General features: G+C 36.1%; 1 protein-coding gene across 2 annotated transcripts in view; it reads right to left on the bottom strand.

Moving 5' to 3' along the window:
- The window catches only part of tshz1 (teashirt zinc finger homeobox 1), a 283,121-nt gene that overhangs the window by 179,993 nt on the left and 89,319 nt on the right, over positions 1-13,809 (bottom strand). The window contains exon 4 of one of the 2 annotated variants that reach the window (XM_079590047.1): positions 13,635-13,740. The gene's annotated coding sequence lies outside the window, so the exon portion shown is untranslated. Of the gene's footprint in view, positions 1-13,622; positions 13,741-13,809 lie in introns of both variants that reach the window. The other variant, XM_079590049.1, reaches the window with a different exon arrangement.

The raw sequence follows: 13,809 nt of genomic DNA, 5'->3' as shown, positions 1-13,809 counted from the left end.
AATCTTAAAAATCTTTTCTTCAGACCTGTTGTCACATCACAGCAGGGTGAGATTGGACAGGTAGAGGATGAGCAAGGCTCGAGAAAATCGGATACGGCGGTTGAGTTGGGATGTGAACGACTGAGGTGAGTTTCCCTGAAGAGCTGAGTGAGATCTTTAATAACAGTGTTGAGGTGGGAACTCGAGTTAACATCGCTGGCATGCGCTCCCCGACCGAGCGCAAAATGATAGCACGGTTTGAAAAGTACTTATTAGCTAAACTGGGTAACAAAAGCAGTGAAAGATATAATCACATCTCGTTTGCCTGCCGACATCTCTTCACTCAGACCAGCTCTGGGTGATGTGACAGCCCACGGTACTCAATTAATGAGTAACTGGCTAAAGTATTTATTGAGAATCTTAAAGTGACAGTGACAATCTTGGACTTTAAATTAATGCGTACTGTACAGTAGAAACACTCTATTTGCAGGAATATTTGTCACCCTTAAAGGAGAACTCCGGCGCAAAATGAACCTTTGGTCTAATTACACATTGTTACCTAGTCAACCGTTATCTGAGATTTGTTTTCATGATTATCGAATGTAAATAGTTTTATCTCTAAAAACAGTTTAGCCTATAACGCTAGTATAACGCTAGTATATGGGGCGTAGAGTAATGACAAATAAAAATCGCTTGTTAATACCACTAACAAGGCTCAAAATAGCCCCACACTAACACGGTAGCATAATGAGGGTCCCTACCTTCAAACCGAAGCATTGAGAACTTTGACAGTGTCCAGACAGTTTAATAAGAAGATATTTTATACATACAGTCAACTTCACATATACAAGCAGAAGCCATCTTAGAAAACCAGACTCGATCAGTCGATCAACGAAACGCCGATCTAAATGCGCTGGACCATATGAGATTCTACACAGTTCAGCGCATTTGGATCGGCGTTTCGTTGATCGACTGATCGAGTCTGGTTTTCTAAGATGGCTTCTGCTTGTATATGTGAAGTTGACTGTATGTATAAAATATCTTCTTATTAAACTGTCTGGACACTGTCAAAGTTCTCAATGCTTCGGTTTGAAGGTAGGGACCCTCATTATGCTACCGTGTTAGTGTGGGGCTATTTTGAGCCTTGTTAGTGGTATTAACAAGCGATTTTTATTTGTCATTACTCTACGCCCCATATACTAGCGTTATACTAGCGTTATAGGCTAAACTGTTTTTAGAGATAAAACTATTTACATTCGATAATCATGAAAACAAATCTCAGATAACGGTTGACTAGGTAACAATGTGTAATTAGACCAAAGGTTCATTTTGCGCCGGAGTTCTCCTTTAAGTAATTTATTTCACAATCAAAAGTCCAATAATAACAGGGTTAATATTTACCAGGTCATGTGATCTCAACATGGTGACCAACATGAGGGTGGACCACCTTTATGTAGAATAATATAACTTTTTCTAAGCCTTTTCCTAAATTTGACTGCAGTTTCATAACACGTGAATTTACATCATTTACTCCTATTTGTCAAATGTACAATTTATCTATTGAGTCAAACTTTTGGTTACACTTTATAATAAGGTACCATTAGTTAATGCATTAACTAACACAAACTAAAAATGAACAATACATTAGTTACAGCATTTATTAATCTTTGTTAATGTTAGTTCATAAATACAACTGTTCATTGTTAGTTCACATTAGCTCAGGTCTATTAAATAATATGGTAACACTTTACAATAAGGTCACATTGTAACATTAGTTAATGCATTAGTGAACATGAACTATGAGAAATATGTGTATTGCATTTATTAACCTTTGCTAATGTTAGTTATTAAAAATACAATTCTTCAATGTTTGTTCTCAGTGCATTAACTACTGTTATGATAGTGTTAATACATTGTTTGTTTAATTGTGTGTTTTATTGGATCTTGTTCTTGAGAAGCTCTTTGAGATGCTACTTTTAAAGGCGCTATAGAAAATAAAGTTTATTATTGTTTTTATTACACAGCTCTGTGGACTACTTGATTCTGATTGGTCAATCACACCATCCAGCGTTATGTTATAACAACTGGTAAAAACTGATTACAAAGGCTCATCCGTGTAACTGAAGCGCTATACAATTGCTAAGAATGTTTTTTCTTTGTGGAAGTTTTGCATATGGTGAGCTAATAAAATATTAAAACTCAAATCAATATTTTGTGTACAATTATTTAATTATGTCATCCGGGTATAGCAGACTTGCTTTCTTGTTTCATTCACACGCAGCTGCTGCCATTTTGCAATGATTGTTTTGTACACTCTAATGGATTATAAGATAACAATCAGGTAAGATTTTTTAAACTATTTAATCTTAAATCAATATCTGTTATCCCCATAATTATTTATGGTTTAGCTAAATGCTGTGAAATAAGTGGTATGACTGTACCGTATCCCTTAAATGTTTGTCTAGTTTGAACTTGAGATTGCTAGTAACTGCTTTCTTTGTGAAAGCTTTGCGTTTAAAAACCTAATCAAATATTTCTACTCAAGTCAATATTTTGTGTCTAATTATTTACTTACGTGGCAAGTAGTCATGTAATATAACAATCAGTTATATTACAATCAATATAACAATCATGCAGTGGTGGGCCGTCAGGGCCAGCAAGGCCTTCTCTGCTGGCCTAAACACTATGAGAATCACTGACTTGCACTTTAATATATTTTTTTTATGAATGAGTATTAAATTATTCCCAATAGTCCGTTCTCATAATGTCATAGCTTTTCTCTTGGTTGCGCTGCTTCCAGTAGTGTATATTTATTTTAGTGCTTTTATCCAATCATATTTCAGTCATCATGTGTTGCCAGGGTCAAATATATCTGCTTCGAGGCCTTCAGAATCGATCGTGCGGGCGCCTGTAGCTTAAATGAATGGCAATGAAACTGTTGCTTTAACCAATCAGATAATCGGTCAGATTTAATCAGCCAATCAGATATCGAGTTGATTGCACCGGGGCCATCTAGCAGGCATACAATAACGTAGGCATTTTCACGCCCTTTGATTGGATGGTCAGAGCGTGTATTATTATTACTGGTAGTCAGAGATAGCTAACCGCGTCTGTTGCGAACTGTGTAAACTAAAATACCTGTAGATTTAATAGTTTTTCAACCCACAAATTCATGTTTATTTCCTTCCTCGACCACCAGCAGGTTCAAACCTACCGGGAAAAAATCCCTTATTCAGGTTACGCAGAGTCACGGATCTCTATCGATCTGTCCGGGTAAAAACAGAACTAACTGCAATGTAACGTTATGCCAGGACTGATTTTGAAGGCAAAAGTCGCGCTGATCTCATTGATATCGTTAAAAAATCTGTGTGAGAGCTTGTGTCGGCTGTAACGTTACACATAGTCATGTTTTGCGGTGTTTTCCCGGTTTACTGCTTCTGTCGAGCGGACACTCTCAGCACTAAAGCGAATTAAAACTTATGACAGAAATACGACTCGCCTCGATGGCGATAGAAAAGGTTGCTGGGACTGAAAAGTACAGACAAACCTGTACAAGTCTTTTTTAGGAAAGAATTTATGATGGATTTTGTGGGGGGAAAAAATCAGTTTTGGAGAGTATAATGCATTTTTTGCCCCCGTTTTTGTCCGTGCTGAATATGCTTTTCTTCCTAATTTTTCTTGTAAATTTATGATCGAAACAACTTCTTTTTTTCAAACATTAATACTATAGCCATTGAAGGATAAGACAGGGATGAGGATCCGTTTCTGAATTTATAATCGGAACGCAAAAACCACTGTACACAAAAGCCGAACTCACTCGCTCGTTTCTCTCTACCTGGCCTTTCGCGAACTCACCGCATTAACCCTATAACTGCCGGTGCAAAATAAAAACAGGAATTTCACAATTATAGAGAGTATGTGCGTGCGCTGCTACACTATTAAAAGTTATTAATTCAGGGTGGACAATGGACATCACTGAAGGCCTAGGTGTGAAATGCACGGCCCGCCACTGCAATCATGTAATATAATGATACTTTTTAGGTATTGGTTTAGATTCACAACTTAATTTTGACAAACATATAAAAAAGCTTTCAAAAATGGTAAGGATTAATCTAAATTGTTTCAGACTTATTAGAAAATATATTTCAATTGAGGCAGCACATCTTTTTATGCATGCAATGATCTTGTCCCGCATTTCATACTGTATTACAGTTTGGACTCAAACAAGTGATTCCTTAATTAAAAAAATTGAAATGTTGTATAATCGAGCTATAAAAATAATGGATAAAAAGCCAATTCGATGGCATCACTGCAATGTTTTAAAAAAAAATTATATGCTAAGTTTTATAAATTTAAAAAACCTGTCATATAAAATTGATTTTTAAATGTTTGCACAATAAGGCACCATCTGTTTTATGTAAATTGATAAAGAGACAGGATGATACAAGTAGAATCACTAGGAGTTCGGCAGGTGGGAATTGTAGGATTACTTTTCGTAGGACTACACAAGGGCAAAGAGCCTTTTCTGTTCAGGGCTCCAAACTCTGGAACCTGTTGCCAAATGAGTTTAAGGCAATATTTGAAATAAAGTCCTTTACATTGAAGGTAAAGCGGTGGTTTAAAATAAACCAGAACTGCACGCATATTTAAATGTAATCATTTTAGTATGTAAAAGTGTAATGTACTGTAACACATTTTTTTTTGTTTTTTTTTCATTTTGTTTTGTCTAGAAAAGCCTTTCTAGGGACCTGAGATGCAAATTAACTTTCTATGTGCATTACATATTTTCCAGCTTTGACTGGGATCATGTTTTTTTTGTACTGTCCCTATACAAATAAACTTATAAATAAATAAATAAATAAAATAATAAGCGTGATAATGTACTTCCAGACGGTTATTATCGCAGAATAAACCCCTTCCGGGGGATGTACATTATCCCTTACTTAACAGATACAACTTTTGATTTTAATAATGTATTAGTAAATGTACCGTAGAAATGAACAGCAACTAAGATTAATAAATGCTGTAAAAGTATTGTTTCTCGTTAGTTAATGTTAACTTTAATGTAGTTAACTAATGCTAACAAGTGAAACCTTACTGTAAAGTGTTACCAACAATATTGTAATGTACATGTATTCTAATGTAATAATGTATAAATAAACACTGAAATTAATATTAATTAAGATTAATAAATGCTTTAGAAATGTTTTTCATTGTTAGTTCATGTTAACTAATGTTGTCAACTAATGCCAACAAATGGAACCTTATTGTGAAGTGCTTCCAACTTTTTATATCACATAACACACATACTAAAAGAATAAATGAGAATAAGTATGGCGGTGCTATTTTTTGTGTAAATATTATGCTTAACAGTCTTGTTTTATGAGTTCAATAAGCAATTGTTTGTCCCGCATGCCAATGTTTTCCTATAATTCCCCAAATTATAAAAAATCACTCTCTTTATTCACAAACAACAAGTAAGATGAGTTATAATAGATTTTTACAAGATCAGATATCATCGTTTAATCCTGTATGTCTGATATCAGTCATCTTATGAATACTTATCCCTGCCTTGTCTCGGGGGTAAGGAATAAGACGAAGAAAACATTGTTGCTGTACAAACCTCTCGTTTATCATCTAAAAACACAGTTTATTGTTGTTTTTATTGCCGTTTTCCAGTACAGAAGCTAATAAGACCTGCACATCAAGGAAATTAACAGTTGTGGCCTGGATTTTAATTATGCCAGAGGGAAACAAGTGATTTAGAGTACAGAGGAAACTCATTTTGTTTCATTTGTTTTTTTGTTGTTTTTTATAGATTTGTTTTGTTTCCTTTTTAGCATTTTCTTACAGGAAGATGTTAATAGATACCTTTGAGTTGGACTTTCTTCTACAGCTGTACCTGATCATCAGTTAAAAACTGAGGGATATCACAGTGATCGTGCTTGATGCGTTATTTCACTTAAAGGGCCGATCGGCACTAAAGAAAGCTTCAATGTTCAAAACCAAAGACAACACCTCTTGACTATGACGATCAGAACAATCAGTATGAATCATTTGAATGAGCTCAGACCAGACAGAGACTGTTGCTGTCAGAGTAGCCGTCAGAACAGGGATCAGACAGGGGTAAGGGTTGAGCTAGAAGTCACGTCGATCGTAAACGAATTAGGGACTGTTTAGTAAAATATTTTCAAGGAGTTAACATTTGGATAACGGCTTCAAGAGAATAAGGCCATGGCTGTTATTCCCTCTATAAGTGGATTTGAACACATGCCACATAATTTATGGCCACAAAATAATTGCTAATTCAGAGCAAAAATTGGAGAAAAAAGAAAGGTAGAAAAGGACATGCTCTTAAGTCCACGTGAGCTTGTGAGGTGGCCATATTTACAGATATACATTATTTTATTGCAAAGTAACAAGGAAGAAACATTCTTATTTTTAAAATATGAATATAATAGAGTCTGAACGTCTTAGACCACATTGAAAATATGTTTTTAATTAAGCCTACAAAAAAATAAGTAAAACTGAAATATTACAGATTCTGTTTCTTGGTAATTAATTAAATATGCAAATTTGAATAATATTCAATGTTTTCCTTCAATAGTTATGCTGAAATGCTAATTTGTGACAATACATTTAACATATTGGTATTACATTTCTAATGAAATAAGCACCAATTAAATTCTGTTATGCTGAAATGCTAACATTTGTTATATAATTTTTTTTAATTTAATGCAAAATAAAGTGACTAATTTGCTACTTTTTTCTTTTTTTTTCCTACTTGTGAACTTTTTCCTATTACAAAAATGCAACAAACAGTGTAATTTAGCATGCTTTGAACAAGTTCCCAATTCCCAAAAAGAAGGAAAAGTGGAATAACACCTCCTAAAACATTTTCTTAAATATACGCAGTGTTCAAAAATTGTTGCTTACATAAACAAAAGAACATCGGCACGCTCCACCCTCCGTTTCCCATATCCATATCTCTCTCTCTCTCTCCCATTACAGGTCACGTAATTCAATGATCACCTGAGATCACCTGCTGGTCATGAATCTCAGCCAGTGGTGTAACATGAAAAATTGTATTAATATATGAAACTTATTATACAGTCCAAAACAGTACGCTGATAAATGGCATGGTTGTGGGCTGACAATGATTGCATTTAATCCAATGCCCGGATGTTATTTTTCTTTCGTTTTCTTTCTTTTTATTTCACTGCTTAAGTTTACAGAAAAGAACTCAGAAAAAAAAAGAAAGAAAAAAAACACAATTTACCACTATGTCCTAAGGTCAATGCAGTAGTCATAGCAGCAGTTACCATGGTCACACTTTTTTCTAAGTGAAAAGGAGAGAGAGATAGAGAAAGAAAGAAAGGAAGAAAGAAAGAAAGAAAGAAAGCAAGAAAGAAAGGATTAAATATTCCTGCTCCATGCTCTGTAGATACTAATTGCACCCTGCAACACAAGTGCAGTAAATAATGAAATTTTAATTTCTGCTCTCTAGATTGCCATCCCCTCATGTGTAGAGTCATGTTTCAAAGAAATTTATTATAGCCCAAGGAGTGAGAGCAGGGGGGTGGGGTGGGGGTCCACATAAAGAGTGAGTGTGTGTGTGTTTGTATGTTTGTAATTGCAGGGTGTGCGAGTTAACCGCGGTCGTGTAAGCCTATTATAGGTGTTCCCGTGTGTCCACTCGAATGTGCACGCTTCTTAGTGTGTGTGTGTGTGTGTGTGCGCTAGCGCACGAGTAAAAAAAAAAAAAAAGAGACAGGCTAAAATCCATGAGGTTTACTTTGAAAAGACGGCAGGCCATTCAGATAATGTATCGTAACTAATGTCTCCCTGCTAAGGATGACTGGGCCGAGCAAGCTTCAGTTCTGGCACATTCCACTGGATTCCGGCAGGCGCTCCACAGTCACGCTGGGCTGGGGCGAATCAGAGCGCCGTGATTCACCGCAGCTCCATTTCTCACACACAACCAATGCAGCTGACGCGAACAAGAGTGAAGTTTGTTGGACAAAGTAACAAAAGCAGGGACAAAGTAGTGGAGGAAAGAGAAGGGAAATGTTACTAAATATACAGTAGGGAGATTAAAAAGAGACAGATCTTTGAAATAATGGCACTGTGTGCTATACATGCATCTTTAGTAAATGTGGTCAAATACAGTAGACAAAAATTCACTTTTGGACACTAAAGTCACACGAATGCCGATTTTACGAATGCCCGGTGTCACTGCTTTAGAAAATATCAAACAGTGGGAAAAACAGAAAAACTAAGTATTATACATATTTATATTATATTAATCTATTTAGAATTAGCTTTGTGAAACATTTTACAAACTATTTTTGTGCTACAGTGTGTATATATACATAATATATGTGCAATACATTAAACGCGTGTGCGTGTGTGTGTGTGTGCGCTTGTGTGTGTGTGTTTATATAAATGCCACTTATTCATATATATTGTATATAATATATGCACAAATGCATTTTTTTAAGTGTGCATTTTGATGCCACTGTAAATGAAGTTCAATTCTTTAAATAAAAAAACTTATTTGTATGTTATTCTCTGAGACACCAGTTGTATAAATATACAGCTGAAAAGTCTTATTAGTTTGGATTGCTTTATAACTCACAACAGATTTAAGCTCCAGGGTTGTTTTGGATCATGCACAAACTTCACCTTTAAGATTAAAGGCAGTCGTGAGATTGTTACGCAGCTTTTCGTTGGTTATTTGCGGTTACTTCCCTTTTGTTTCACTTGATTGTGTGCGGAATAATAACCGATGTGCCCTGTGGCTGATCTTCTCTTTTCTCTCCTTTCATCCGCTTTTGTGTCCCTGCAACATTTACGACGAACTACCATTCATCTCCATCTAACAGCCAACCAAATAAAATAAATCACAAATTTCCTCAAATATAACAATATTTGTATTGGGGGTTTATAATTAATGAGCCCAGCTGCACTAATTAAAACCCATCTGAGCTCCATTCATCTTGGTCAATGCGGCTGATCGTTTTTCAGGCTGGGCACCACGCCTTTCTCCGGGCCGCCTCGTCCTTGGACTCATTTTTCAGGTGATTTGAAAACTATTGTTGGTTTATTGGTGTTGAGAAAAAAAACTGCCCAGGCGCAATTAATAACCAACAAACAAATGAGCATCATCATGTGAATTAACTGTTGTTTTCCGCTGTTTACTATAATACAGATGCTGAATGTAGACGTCGCCTAAAATTAATGATATCGAACAGTCTTATAATTGGCATGGAGCCATTAAAACCTAATCTGTCATCAGCGTGAAAATAAACAAAAAAAGTATTACTGGAAGTACTAACTCATTTTTAGTAGCCGAATGTGCCGTTGATTTGAGAAGACAACTTTACTGCATTTCAGATAGTGTTTTACACTCGCATGCGTTGACATCTAATATATAAAACTATGTTAACTTGGCATAGAAATTTAAATTTTTTATTATAAAATTGTCATCTACAACAAGGCTATTTAGATAGTTTTATCAGCATGACTGAATATTAAAACTGTTCTACAACTCGATGGATGGATGGATGGATGGATGGATGGATGGATGGATGGATGATAGCTGTGGTCACTACTAGTACAAACTTTTAATCCATGCATTTCACAAACAGCAAAATACGGGCCTGATTTATCCGACTGTATATGCAGAAAAAAAGCAGTGATATCACTGAATCTTCTTAGCATGTACCAGACAGACAAGAATGTACCAAGGGAAGGTCTCGGTGTCAGCACAGAATCTTCAATGAGTTCTTGTTCCACTCACCCTCAGCAGGACAAGCCTCTCAAAAGTAGGACATCAGAGGGAAAAAATATGCTCACACATAACTGCTAATTCATAAAACCTGATGTGTTTTTTCCTCTGGTGTTGCAAGGTGTTTCAAAATAATGAATGAGAGTGTGCGTAAGTGGAACAAACTAATTTTTGCCTCTCCTTTTTTAAAACTTTTCTTCACTGAATAAACTGTACAGAAAATTCCTGGTATGCAAACTGTTTGTCGAACTGCATTTTCTAGTTAGTGATGTGTCCAGTACTTGAGCTAATTTATCTCAACTTATTTGCGTAGTTAACCAGCAACTAAAAAACTGCTGATTCTAACAAAACATTCTCAATAAGTATTTTAGCCTTTGAAAGCAAAAAAAAAAAGATCAAACATTATCAACACAATTAGTTTAATGCTGTATAACTTTGCTGACTTTGCTGTCAAATATCTGCGTGTTTAGCCTGATGCTAGGACAAACTAGCAGAGCACTTCCTGTATGATCCCAACTCGTAACTACCCTAAAGACACACTTGAGGCAGGAGACCCAGTTAACGCCCGGGGAGAATTAATCTCAGCCTCTGTGATATATGACTCGCTGCATAAATGGGCAGCGCTTTGTTCAGAGTGTTTATCGAGAGCGGGCTCATTTAATGGCGCTCAATCCACCGACGACGTTCTCTCTTAGAATCTCACTTTCAGATAGTGTTTCGCTAGTGTGCTTGGGTCTCAATAGGACATTTAATTACGTTTTAATTAGTACATTAGAACATATTCCCAAAGTCTGATGGCTTATGCAAATTACTTTCAAAGAATTTCAGAGATTTATGGGGGAAAAAATAGAAGGGTGTTTCTTTAACTGTGTAAAAACTATTAAATAAAACACACTTTTCACGCTCTCACTAACATCTAACAGTGACTATACATGCATAACAGAAGAATTCTAAAATTGTGATTTTTTTTTTTATGAACCAACAACATGTAATTTCCATCACATCTCAGATTATGTATTGTACTGTATTTAATACAATTATTTTTTTAAATGGCTGATTCTTCCTATGGCTAATTTTATAGCAAGCATTTTATGTATACTAAACACACAAAACTAAATATTAATTTCACACTTTTAACAATAATTTAACAAAATTACAATGTGACCGGAAATGCTTCAAAATATGAATTATAAAAACTACTAAGTAATGTTTATCTTTCATTTTTTTTTATTTTTTTTTAAACATCACAGCTCAGATTATATTAAACATGATTTTCAATAATATTGTTGTCTTTTTATCTAGTTAACCAAGTACATTAAACCAAGTACGAGTTGCGTTACACTAAAACGCAGTAAAATAAAACGTCAAAGTAAATTTGCTGGTTGTTGTGGAAATTTGTGAAAATATCAACAACAACAAAATTAAATAAAAGGTTTATGCTTGTTTCACCTTTTGTTGCGATTTCAAAACTTAGCTTAATAAAAATCTTAATATACCAAGTAGCAAAACTAAATGACAAAGGCAAAAGTTTTAATAAAGTTTTAAAACTCAAGAAACACCCAAATACATTCAGGGGCATTAAAAAGTTATCGAAACACCTACACACATTCAGGTAGATGTATTCAAATCACTTTTAAGTTTAAGAAATACAACGCTACGCCACACTTTCTCTCACTGCATGCAAACTGAGAGAAATAGGAAGTTACATCAGCAACGGTAACATATTGTTTACATTTATCCTGCATTAGCAGCTCTGAAAGAGTCCGTCTCTTCGTTCTATCTGTCTCACTTACACACGCGGGTCATTTTTTACACTCCAGGTTGATGTTACTGCAGGCTGGAGCTGCATGTGGGGGTCACACAAACAACGGTAGCTAAGAGGCTTGGGTGACCTGGCCGCACAGGTGTTCAGGAAGAACGCTGTTCACGGCCAGGATTGATGATCTAATCAAGCTGTCACCATGGCGATGAGCAGCTTGTCCGAACGGGAGGGGCGGGAGGCGCATGCTTACTGTTCACCCAAATTGGCCCTGACAGGCTGAATTGGGAAAAGGAATTTTCCCCTAAGTAATGTAGGAAACTAGTCGTACAGGCAACGCAGGAGAGTCGCAGCTTGCCCCCAAGCTTCTCCGCCACACATCCCTCTTTCTCTGTCTTTGAAGAACCGAGAGAAGAAAAACAATATCACAAATAAACGCAGATGTTGGCAGAGCAACACAGGGAATTTTTTTTTTGACAGACTGCCTCACGCTGCCACATTCGAATTGTTACCTTAACGTTGCTATTGTCAAAAAAGTTTGAAATAGACATACTTAATTTGACTCCGTGTGTTTACACTACAGACGATGAACTTGGTTATCTTTCTCTCTCTCTGACATACGCTTTGGAAAGTACATAAAATTATTGAGTAATCATTTGGGTAAAGCCATAAAAATGAAATGTGGTTAATGTTCAAGTAATCTAAGTTTTATGGAGGGCAATTGCTTTAAACTAACAATTTTTAATTATCATTTAATTTCGGCAACGATATTAAGGCAATCCTTCACTCGGAATGCTTTATCTGTGAAATATTTTGGAAAATAAACACAGATGATTATAATACTTTTGAGCATGTGAAGAGGAGAAAAAAGGGAGATAAAGAGAGAGAAAAAAGAGATATGGGGTTGTCAGAACAAAGGAGTTGGAAAGATAAAGATCACATTGCATTTTTTTTAAAGAAGAATTATTAATGATGTCACACTACCGCAAAGAGCTTTATATACACACATTTCTACTCCGAAAAACAGCACAACTTAGCTCAGATTACTGTGGTAAACATTTAAGTTACAGCACATTTACTCATTTAAGTATTTCCACCTGTCTGCACACTCGCGCGTGACATTTTCAGCGACTTGCATTTGATGTGTATCGGGGGCATGAATTCATTGTGTTATTTGTAAAATATACAGACGTTGCTCTTTCGAAGTTTCTCAGATTGTTCTTCTTTTGGAATACGTGATAGGATGAAACAAAGAGGGTGAAAGATCCCATTAATAATTAACGATTCACTCATAACCACAGGGCTGTTATGAAAACATGCTCCTCAGCTTTTTGCATATTATTGCTCCTAAATTCTGCAACTTGACTAATTTTCTTTGCTCCTTCTCTCTTTCTTCATCCCCCCAGTCCCAGCCTTCATATTTTCCCAAACACACAGAGAAACCAAAGGCCTCTTCTTTTAAATTACAAACATCCGGCATGTAAATGAGCCGGGCTTGCAGGGGAAGAACTTGTGGGCTCAGCGCTTTAATTTAGTTAATTATATTCGCAGAGTTTGCAGTCGTTTGAGTGCGAGCTGATGAGAGCGAGTGATCGCCCCTCTTTCTTTCAACGCTTAGACTCTAGTAATCAAGGCCATTAAGCTTTAAAAGAGACTTTTAGAAGTGAAGCTGAAATCAACTCCTCCAGGAGCTCCGGGCCAGCCGTGCGTTTCCCCATACCATGTTTACGCTGCCCTGTTTTTTTCCTTTCTCTTTTCAAGTCGCCGTTTTTCAAATAAACCACTATACGTGCCATTTAATGTTACGTGGCGAAAGCAAAAGAAAATCAAACTGAAAATTGATCGTCTGCCATGCATGTGTAAAAGTTTACTACCTAAAACAAAAAGTTGTTTTTTTTCCCGTGCAAAAGGGAATCGGATGCTGATGTCATAATCATAACAGTGTTACAGTGGTACAAATCGCATGTCCGACGCGCCACAGGCTGCAGTGTGTCACACTTTTGGCCTTGGACAATCTGCCCTGTTTTCTCTTATGTCACATGTGATTTGTGCCATCTTGCATGACAGGTGTGTATGTCCAGGGAGGACACTGACCTGAACACTGACCTGAACGCAGTGGATGTCACCGTCACTCCCTTGAGCTTCTCACTGCTGCTCATCTGTCCTCACATTTGTTGTACAAATAAACGCAACTCAAGTGATATCACCCCATCTGTACAAAAACAAGCAAAGATCAAGTCAAAATATGGAAAAAAACAAAGATATAGCACATACATACATC

Source organism: Phoxinus phoxinus (genome assembly GCF_949152265.1).
Source record: "Phoxinus phoxinus genome assembly, chromosome: 19".
Taxonomy (NCBI): domain Eukaryota; kingdom Metazoa; phylum Chordata; class Actinopteri; order Cypriniformes; family Leuciscidae; genus Phoxinus; species Phoxinus phoxinus.
Note: the sequence above shows the minus strand (reverse complement) of the source record. Positions and strands in the feature narration are given on the sequence as shown.